Genomic DNA, 10,579 nt, shown 5'->3' with positions numbered 1-10,579 from the left:
ACTATAACCTTACAAATAATTGTAAGAACGCACCCAGGACGAGACGCCAGTCCATCACAGGGCACCCAAGCAGGACCCGAACGCCAGACCCCCCAGAGAGCGAGACCCGGCCAAACCCACCAGACCCCTATAATATGGTAATTCTTTGTTCAGTTTCTTTTTCATTGTGATTTGACTTTTTTCAGTCCTCACCATTGGCCGTCCGAACGTTCGTCCACGTCCACGGAAGACAACAACATAACCGTTCCCTCATTTAAAGGCACCAAAGACTCTAAACAAACTTTTTTCCCCTGTATTGTGGAATATACCAGATTTGTTCAGTTTTTTGTTATATGTACAGTACTGTGCAAAAGTTTTAGGCACTTGGTTGGGGAAAAGGCTGTAAAGTGAGAATGCTTCCAAAAGTAATGCTCTTAATTAATACACTTCCTACAAAGCTTAGTAAACATCCATCGTCAACGGGGTCGCGGCGGGTTTGGCCGGGTCCTGGTCTCTGGCGGGTCAGGGGTTCGAGTCCTGCCTCGGGTGCCCTGCAATGGACTGGCGTCCCGTCCTGGGTGTGATCCCTCGCCTTCCAGCTTTGCGCCCCGTGTTGCTGGGTTCGGCTCCGGTTCACTGCAACCCCGCTCAGGACAAATGGTCTCAACCAGTGTATGCTTTCTTTCTTTAATGACATACAAAACCCTTACTGTACTACTGTAACTTTTTGCAAAAGCAGTGCTTGTAAATCTAAAATATGCTCTTTCCCATTGACACTAATGCAGAAGACATTAAATAACCGTCTAAAACAAGTATTTTTGCGAAACATCTAAGTGTCTAAGACTTTCGCACAGTACTGTATGTATTATTATAGTCTAAAAGGAAGGCCAAAAAGAAGTAGCATGCTGTCATAGGCACATCGTGCAGTGCCAATGCCTGTCAGGTGGGTGCTCTGTAGGTGTCACCACATCCTGACATGTCCAATATCCTGAAGTCGTGGCATTAGCACTGCAGGGCTTGTGTATTCCTTGCTGTCTCATCGCATCGCCCGTTCTTAGTTCATTTGCATGAGGATGTGACATGAAGACAATGCACTTTACTTGCTTTGCCAGTAATGATGATTAAAGATGCAGAAGTGCATGTGTCCACACTCTGTCTCCACGCTCATCCCTGCTCCCTCTCAGGTGAGCTGACAGCCGGCGCTGGTAGTCCTGACGGCTTCTTCCACAGATGAGACCATGATCACCTTAAGCACTGACCTGACCTGACATAGCCAGTCATCATTATTGATCATCAACATCATCATCCCTCTTGCATCTTTTGACCTTCTGACTGTATATTTCAGCCCCGGCAAGTCACTCTTTGTAACTGTTCGACTTACCATGCAAGTGGTATCGATTCAGCTTCCAATCCGCTGCGTGTAAAGAGGGATATCATCCTTACATTTTGCACGCGGTGTAGCCTCACAGACCTGTAACGTCACTCTTAGTTTATATTCTTCGTTCCTGTTGGCTGGTTGTGTTTTTAGCCTCGGCAGACAGATGTAGTTTTTGTATAGAGGGCGGCACAGCAGGCAGCGCTGGTGCTTCACAGCTGCTGGACTCTAGTTTCAGACATAGGTTCAAAGCTGTCACTGTCGAGTTTTGTGTTCTGCCCACGTGTTTGTGGGTTTCCAGGGGGTGTTGTAATTTCTTCCCAAAGTCCAAAACCACGTTTCAGGTGAAATGGTCCTAACCATGTCTAAGTGTCCTAGTGACTTCCCCATCCAGGGTTTACCCTGTGCTTCCTGCAATTTGCTCCAGGACACCACAACGAGGGGCAGTGGGTTGCATAATGGTTAGCGCTGTCCCCTTCTTACCCAAAGGCTGCAGGTTTGAATCCCACCTCCAGCTCTAGTACCCTTGAGCAAGGTACTTAACCTAAATTGCTCCAGTAAAATTACACAGCTGTATGAATGGGTAAATAATTGTAGGTACCTTAACACTGTAAGTTGCTTTTGAGAAAAGTGTCAGCTAAATGAATAAACCCATCCATCGTCAACAACAGCTTGTCCCAAGCGGGGTCACGGCAAGCTGGAGCCTTGCCTAGCAACGTGGGGCGCAAGGCCAAGGGAGGAGGAGGACACACCCAGGACGGGATGCCAGTCCATTGCAGGGCACCCAAAGTGGGACTCGAACCTCAGAGCCACCACACAGCTGAACCTGCTGCACCACCATGCCTCCCAAATGAATAAATCACACACACACAATGTCTACAACCGTTTGTCCTGAGCAGGGTCACGGCAAGCTAGAGCCTCATCCGGTAGTGCGGGGTGCAGGGCCGGAGGGGAAGGGGATGCATCCTGGACGGGATGCCAGTCCATCACAAGGCACCCCAAGCAGGACTCAAACCCCAGACCCAGCACAAAGCAGGCTCAGGCCAAACCCGCTGCGCCACTGCACCCTCCCCTCGAATGAATAAGCATTAATATAAAATTGATCCAAAAAAATCACCTAGCTGTATAAATCAATAAATAACTGCAGATGGTTTGATATTGTTAGTTGCTTTGGAGGAATGTGTCAGCAAAGTGAGTAAATGTGGACAAGTGGCAAGAAAGGATGAAACCGTGTTCGGATTTCAACACGTGCATTTTCTATCGCTCACTGCATGGAAAAATCATTCTTTAAGAAACCACGTCCAGCTATTTCTCCGCCTTTCACTGACTTCCGCCAGGCAGTCGCCGTGCAGTTAAGAATCTCTCGCGCTGCTGGGTTAAGCCAGTTGGCCTCCGGTGCCGAGTTTCTCCGAATAGCTCAGCGTTAAAGTCACCCAGTCGTCCTGCAATGTGTTGCTTCAATCGCTCTCTCGCCCTCTCCATGTGTTAAGCTAAGACAGCTGTTCTGCAGCGCTGCATATTTCGGCTTCTTTCTCCACAGTACTTGAACCTAAAACCATCCCACAGTGTTGCTTCATGTGGAAAAAAAAAAAGGAGGAAGGGGAGCAAGGCAGGCAGGGAGTACAACAGACCTGATTATCCAAATACAGTCATTAAAGGGGAAATGTGTTTTTCAAACTGTCAACATGATTAATGGGCGAGAGCAAATCCGCACAAATGCTCTTGTTTAGTCTAACTGGCAGACACGATTTTGCCCATTGATTTATGGCAGGACTTTGTGCGCCGTGTGTGAGGCCGCAGGGAGGCGGAGGGGAAGGGGAAGGGAGCGGGAGCTCGGGACCTGAAACCCCGCAGCGCACGAAGCCCACGTTCGGAGGACGGCGGGACGCGAGAAGGAGCACAAGGAGCCGCGGCGGCATTTGCGTTGCGCTTCCAAAACGTCAAAGGGGCCTCAAACAAGTAGCTGCCGTCGCGTATTTTTAGCAAGCGCTCAAGACGGCCTCGCTTCAGCCACGGCGCAGCGGTTGAAACAAGCGGGGACACGGGGACAGCAACAATTACGCGACTAATTAGCGCAGCTCCCCGTCGGAGGCGATGTGAATTTTTCTTCATTTAACGGAAAACTTTAATGATATTCCCGCGCAGCTATCGGGATAATTGCCGTGGTACTTGTCACCAGCTGACACAGTCTATTTGCTCTGATTAAAGAACTCCTCTCGCTCTCACTTTACCGCACTGTCTCTTTGTCCCGGCGGTTTAACCCCACCGCAGGTACAAATGAGGGTGTCACAAGCAATCAAGCCATTGACCTCATCGTTCCTCGGGAGGAAACGGAGGAAGAGAGCATCTTCGGAATATTGATGTCCTGCTTACGGTGGCCGCGAAGAAGCTGGATCCCGAGATGTGGTGCAGAAATAAATGATGGCAGCGCTTCGGCTACGATCATCCCTCTCCGTCCACCCCACTCGTTTTTTCCTTTAACGCTTTTGGGTTATTAGCACACAAACAGATCCACACGCAGACCTGGGGTTTTCAGACCTTACCTCTTTGCTGAGTAGAAACCTCAGCCTCGGTGCGCAAAGTGCCGACACCCAAGTGTGTTTGTTTCCCCTTCTGCCGGTGCCGGTGTTCACATGTTCACATGTGAGAAAAACACAGGGAGCAACAGCTGGAAGGCAGTAAGCAACTCAATGGTTAGATAAACAAGGTTAAGTCCAACCCAATGTTATGAGTACTTCTCTGGAGATACTTTGCATGGGGACCTGGGGACATGACGGCCTTCGTACTGTGGTCATACTGTGGTCATACTGTGCTTTGTCATGCAGCTGGAAATCGTAGCCACGCTTTAAATGATAATCATGGAAAGAGCATAATGAAATAATAATGTTAATAAAAGCACACAAAGCACCTTGCTTTGGTGTTATTGAAAAGGTGGTAATATCCAGAGCTTTCAAAGCACAAACATGCATGCTAAGACACAGCTCTTATTAAAAGGATGGAAGAGTGTGCAAGAATAATCTAATAAGGAAATTAAAAAAACTGAAATCAGGGCAACGGGTAGCATAGTGGTTAAAGCTGCACACCTGCACTTGAAGGACATGAATTTGAATCCCCCTCCGCTGCTTCAACAATGTAATGACCATGAATTGCTTCTAAAATTACCCAGCTGTATAAATGTATAAACCAGTAGAAGTACACATACACACACACACAGAGTCTGAAACTGCTTGTCCCCTGCGGGGTCAAGGGAGCCGGAGCATAACCGGGCAACACAGGGTGCAAGGCTGGGTGGGGGAGGACACACCCAGGACGGGACGCCAGTCCATCTCAAGGCACCCCAAGCTGGACTCAAACCCCAGACCCACTGATGAGCGGGACCCGGTCAAACCCACTGTACCACCGCGCCCCCCAGTATAAGTAGCTTAACACTATAAGTTACTTGGGAGAAAAGTGTCAGCTTTGTGTTACATGAACCTTTTCTTGTTGTTTGGGTACATCAGGTCATGTAGGGGTTAAAGATGTGACCTTGCAATTGAATGCCCCAGATTCAATTCACACTTACCTTTCCCTAATTTAAAAAAATTCCCACCTTTATAAAGGGGTAAATAATTGTGTAGCTTCAGTCAAGTAACTTAAACACTGTCAGCTTTGGAGAAAGGTGTCAATGAAATCAATACATGTACGCATGAGAAAAAGTACATGGAATTAATACAAAATATCAGGAATGAGCCCAGAAATGATCTTTCTCCCATACTGACACAAAACATATTTTCAAGCCACCTCCTCAAGGTTTCTGAAAATGATCAAATGCAAGAGAAGTTGTGGGATAATTAAAATTAATGATGCAATTTTAGTGCTTCTATCATCACCTTACTGGTCACTGTTTGCATTCATTAGCTGTCGTGAACTGCATACAGTCCTAAAGAGACCAAATCTGCCTGAATTATTAGCCGATCAATTCAATTGAAAAGAAAACTTTAATATACACATATACACACAGACATTGCGAAACTGATCACTGCCATGACCACCACGTGCTAGCGTGTCGACGGCAATCCGAATTTGACTGGTCCGGCACAGCGAGAGGTTTTCAGGCAAAAAAAGTTGCTTATGGAAGCATTTACAGCTCTATCAGTCCAATAAATCAGCCCAATAAAACTGAATAGTTACCATAAAGATGGAGCCATTAATTTCCAGAGTGTGCAGAAGTTGACAGTATTAAGTTTGTCTACATCTATTTATGGGAGGCCAGCAGCCCTTACCCACATCATTAGATCTTGCATTCCTGTGGAACTTGAAAGCCAAAGGACATTTGGAAGTTTGCACAGTCCTTGTGTTAAATTTTTCGGGAAAGGGCTTGATGGTGTGTGTGTGTGTGTGTGTGTGTGTGTGTGTGTTTGTGTGTGTGTGTGTGTGTGTGTGTGTGTGTGTGTTGGTTTTTGAGTTGGACATAGTTTCCCACACCAGCATCCAGGTATGAAGGCCAGGGGTCATTACTGCGGTGTATTATCTCACACCAGCTTTTTGTCTGAGTCACACAAAAGGTTAGCAATTGATGAGACATCTGAAGACTTCACATGTATTCTAGAAATTGTAATCAATGTGCTCAGTGTGAACATGTTTGGATTTAGCATTTGCAATTTCCTCACAATTTCCTTGCAATTTCCTTGGAATTTCTTAGAAACAAATGCATGATGTCAGTGAGCCCATGAACTTGTTTGGCACGGTGGCATAGCAAGTAGTGGTGCAACAGGACATTGGTTTGATCCCAGTTCAGCCTGCGTAGAGTTTGCATGTTCTCCCTGTGTCTGTGTGGGTTTCCCCTGGGTGCTCTGGTTTCCTCCCACAGTCCAAAGACATGCTGTTCAGGTTCACCCATAGTGTGTGTGTGAGTGACAGAGGGAGTGTGTGTGTTCCACTGATGTTGGATGAGTGGCCCAGTGTAAGCAGTGTATCTAGCAGTGTAAGTCACCGCGGTGAATAAGGTGTGTGGGCTCATAACACTACATAGTTTATTGGAAGTTGCTTTGGAGAAAAGCATCTGGTAAATAAATAAATGTAACTTGTCACTTCCAGCCTTCTAGGAGAGAGGTTATCTGCTATTGCAGTGTGAGTCGTAATGATACTTAATTTTGGTTAACTTGATCAAATTTATTACGTTCCAATTTAGTAGCACTTGCACTATTGGTCCAAAGCAAAGGACCAAGACAACCGAAGCAGGTTTACCTCAGTAAACCACACAAGCTTTCCTTTAATTTTTGAGAAAGATAAAACTACCCTCCAGCTGTTGAAAAGTTTGTCTTCATGTTTCTGCCTTTCTTTAACTGGATTTTTTCAAGCTGCAACTGGCAAATGTCTTCGTTTCCCAGCTTACTGTTATACAGGAAAGCCCAGAGTCCCTGATGACTCAAATCGATTTCCATAAATAAAGATACTTTTGAAACCAGCAAATGCAGCGAGGGAGCTGTCATATACATTCTTCAGCAGACTGGAACTTTTCTCACACTGTTCCATCCAGATGTCAGGTGGTCTTCATCAGTCTTTCATTTGCTTCATCTGGTAGCAGATGATGGATTGGAGCAGCAAGCTTCGCAAACCCTTACACAAGCCCACGATAAAAACAGGAAACTCAGTCACATCCTCTAAGAATAAAACACCATTAATTTCATCACACATCGTGCGGTACATTCTCGTCACACATCTGGTCAGCTAAGTGTTCCAATGATGAGAAGTGGATGTGTAGTGTTGGAATAAACATGCGGACAACTGACGGCACAGTAGATAGAGCTGCTGCTGCCTTTGGCTCTGAAGGTTGCAGGTTTGAATCCCACCTTCTGCTTTACTACCCTTTATCAAGGCGTTTACCTTCAGTTGCCCCAGTAAAATTACTCAGCTGTATAAACATTTAAATAATTGAAAGTACCTTAACAGGGCGGCACAGCGAGTAGCGCTGCTGTCTCACAGCGTCTGGGTCATGTGAGAGGACATGGGTTTGATCCCCACTCATTCTGTGTGGAGTTTGCATGTTGTCCGTGTGGGTTTCCCCTGGGTGCTCTGGTTTCCTCCCACACTCAAGACACGCTGTTCAGGTTCACCCATAGTGTGTGAGTGACAGAGACACTGCGTTCCACTGATGTATGGATGAGTGGCCCAGTGTAAGTAGTGTATCTAGCAATGTAAGTCACCGTGGTGAATAAGGTGTGTGGGCACATAACACTACATAGAGTTCATTGGAAGTCGCTTTGGAGAAAAGTGTCTGCTAAATAATTAAATGTAACACTGAAAGTTGCTTTGGTGAAAAGCATCAGCTAAATGAATCCATGTAAAAAGTCCAAACAATACCCATTTTTTTTGTGTGTTTTCAGCTGTGGCAGTCAGATTTAGCTGGTTATGTGTCATTGGACTCCAATTATTAACATCTACCCCATTGATCCTTTAGCATGAGATGTAAGTTTCTGTTCTTCCCTGTTTTAACATTGAGGCCCCTTATAAACAACTATAGGCATCAGAGTGAGTCCACTGCTTTCCTGTATAATGTTAGTCTCAAGTAGCTGCTTGATGTGATGTTAAACAGCCTCATACTGGAATGATGAGTACCCCTATACCATTTCCTGACAGGGGCCTTGTATGTTCATGGAACCTTACAAGTGATGATGGCAGTTCACTTCCAATCTCTTCCCTTGGGGAGAACTGCATACCTGCAGCACAAAGTCCTGGCTATTGTTAGCCTCCTTGATGCACCACCAGTGGGGCCATCGCAATGAGTGACACTTGATATTTGGCCACTCAGTATTAAAGGATTAACGTAGAGAAAAGATCACTGAATAACATCTATGGTATTTGCATCCTCAGTGTAAACATTTCTTTTAATCCAAACATAGGCATAGTCATTTTCTAATTCCAATATAATTTGTACAAACATATGATCAAAGATATCCTTTCTTCACCACTCTGAATTCTTAACGTATTTGTACTGTAACTGTCATTGTACAGGACAGTGGCCTTCAGAGGATGGCATAGATGGCTGTTGATAAATACACTCAGACTTTGTGAAATTTTTTTGAAGTACAAGCATCACCATGGAAATACTTTGAAAAGTTACCCCTTTTTCCCCTCCCATTATTGAAGGCATTGTGATTGTTTACATCCTTTCAGGTTTCTTGCTCTAGGCTATTCAGTTCAGACAAGACATGTCCTGGGTAATTTAGTTAGTTTGTCCTTGCACCTTTTGTGTTACCCTATCCATGTTAATTCTGTGCCCTTTACCTTACGCAGCCATGTCATCTCTCTCTAAGTCCCATTTTCCCATCCTGGCATCCCTTGCATGGATGTTTGTTTCCATTTTTCATCCCAAATGACAATGTGAATCAGTTATTTTTAGTCTTATTTTTAGCAAGAATTCATGTACTGTAGTAGGAAAATTGATTCTGCCCATTTTTTATTCACTTTGTTCATTTCATGATTAATATTTATTTGTCTATTTTTATGAATGCATTTCATTTCTTTATGGGATATGGTATAATAAAAAGATGTTGATTTCCTTTCACAGTTCACAGGTCGACATACAAGCAAAACTGTATGTAACCGGCCCTATCTGATTAGAAGGAGAAACCTTTCGTGCAATGCTTTTAGGAGAACTGAAATGAAGTGTTCGGCTGTCTGAAGTACTCACGTCTTATTAACATGCTGGCACCCTTAAATACAGACACTTAAATATTTTGGGACGCAGAACAGCAATTGCGGTGCGGCCAGGAATAGACTACCACAAGGGACCAATGAACATGGGGACCTCAAGAACACAGACAAGGAGCTGAGACCGAAATCCAAAACAAACAAGATTTATTATATCGTGTTACTAAAACCAAGTGAAGCTTTTTCTTTAGGGAAAATCAGGCCCCGATCATTTAAAACGCAAAGGATATCAAGTAAACCAAATAAAGCAAACTTAAGATCTAATGGATCTAAGAAAATGGAAACCTTCCTTGACAACATTTACCTGACAACATTTACGCAAGTCCGAAATGTCCACCATGGACACGCTACAATGAAGAACTGCAGTATAACGGGAGAACCTGAGGGAAAGAACCACCATGTTTCTATGGTAGCTATTTCTACCGTCTCTCGGTTTCCACCAGCACTGTTGTGTGCCGCTAGAAGTTTCTTCAGAAATAGGAATAGGGTGGCCATGGATGAAGGGTCAAGAGGTTGGACAGCTTGTAACTGGACAATGCTTGAAACAGTTCTGCAGTTTCAGACGGTGAGGGAGGAAAAAGAGCCTTTCTTTCATATCCACTGACACACAGTCATACGTAATACTCGCCCACACAATCACACGCTCATAAATCTTCATGTGGAGGGAAAAGCAGGCAGATACCCATATGGAAGAACTTAAGAAGGGATCTGAGTAGTGAGATGGATGTTGTGAAAAAAAAAGGGGAATTACACAAGCCCAACTCGCTTGAGAGCAAACTCTCAGTGCTGGGTGCGCACTTCCGAGAGTTCAAGGACCAGGGGACTACATGTGAGAGAAGGGCAGGATCTAGAATCAATGTAAATGACAATGAGCGACAGCTTCGCAGACAAGAAGATGAGCAACAACCCAAGGATGAGAGCAATCGCTCAAGTTATGCCCTTCCGAGACACTGGCAGTTGAAAGAAGCAAGAGAAAGTTGTGAAGTGCGGTTGATGGATGCTGGGAGGAGCTTCTAAGCAAGCAGAAAGGAAGAGATACGAGGAAGGAGGCAGCAGAGCAAAGGCGGGGCCCAGCTGTGTGCTGAGGGCTGCGCCCCGGCCTCTTTGCCCGCATGTCACAGGCCGTGATTAATGAGCCAAAGGCCCCGGCCTTGCTTCCTTCCTTTCCGCTGATGTCACCCACACCGCCGCACGTCAGCCTAATGGACAGGGGTGGACGTGCGAGGTCACCTCACCCCTCAACCTTTGATGGATTGACAATACACCCCTCTCTTGTGTGAGGTGCTCCATCCAGGTGTGACCACACATTCGCCCTCACAGGGACCATGCACAAACGGGGGGCCTGCTTTGGGTGCATTTAAGCGAGAGCGCCGAAACGAGTGTGGGAGAGAGCGCTGCATGCGTGTGTGTGCCATTTCCCAGCCTGTCGGGGAGGGTTTGGGGGGGGGCTGTCAGACTGTGATTTATGGTCGTGGGACTCCAAGCGGTCGCCTCTGCCAGTTCGGTATTGTTGCAACTGACAGCTAATGAGGC

The sequence above is a fragment of the Scleropages formosus genome, chromosome 12 (assembly GCF_900964775.1).
Source record: "Scleropages formosus chromosome 12, fSclFor1.1, whole genome shotgun sequence".
NCBI lineage: Eukaryota > Metazoa > Chordata > Actinopteri > Osteoglossiformes > Osteoglossidae > Scleropages > Scleropages formosus.
This window is presented reverse-complemented; position numbering follows the sequence as displayed.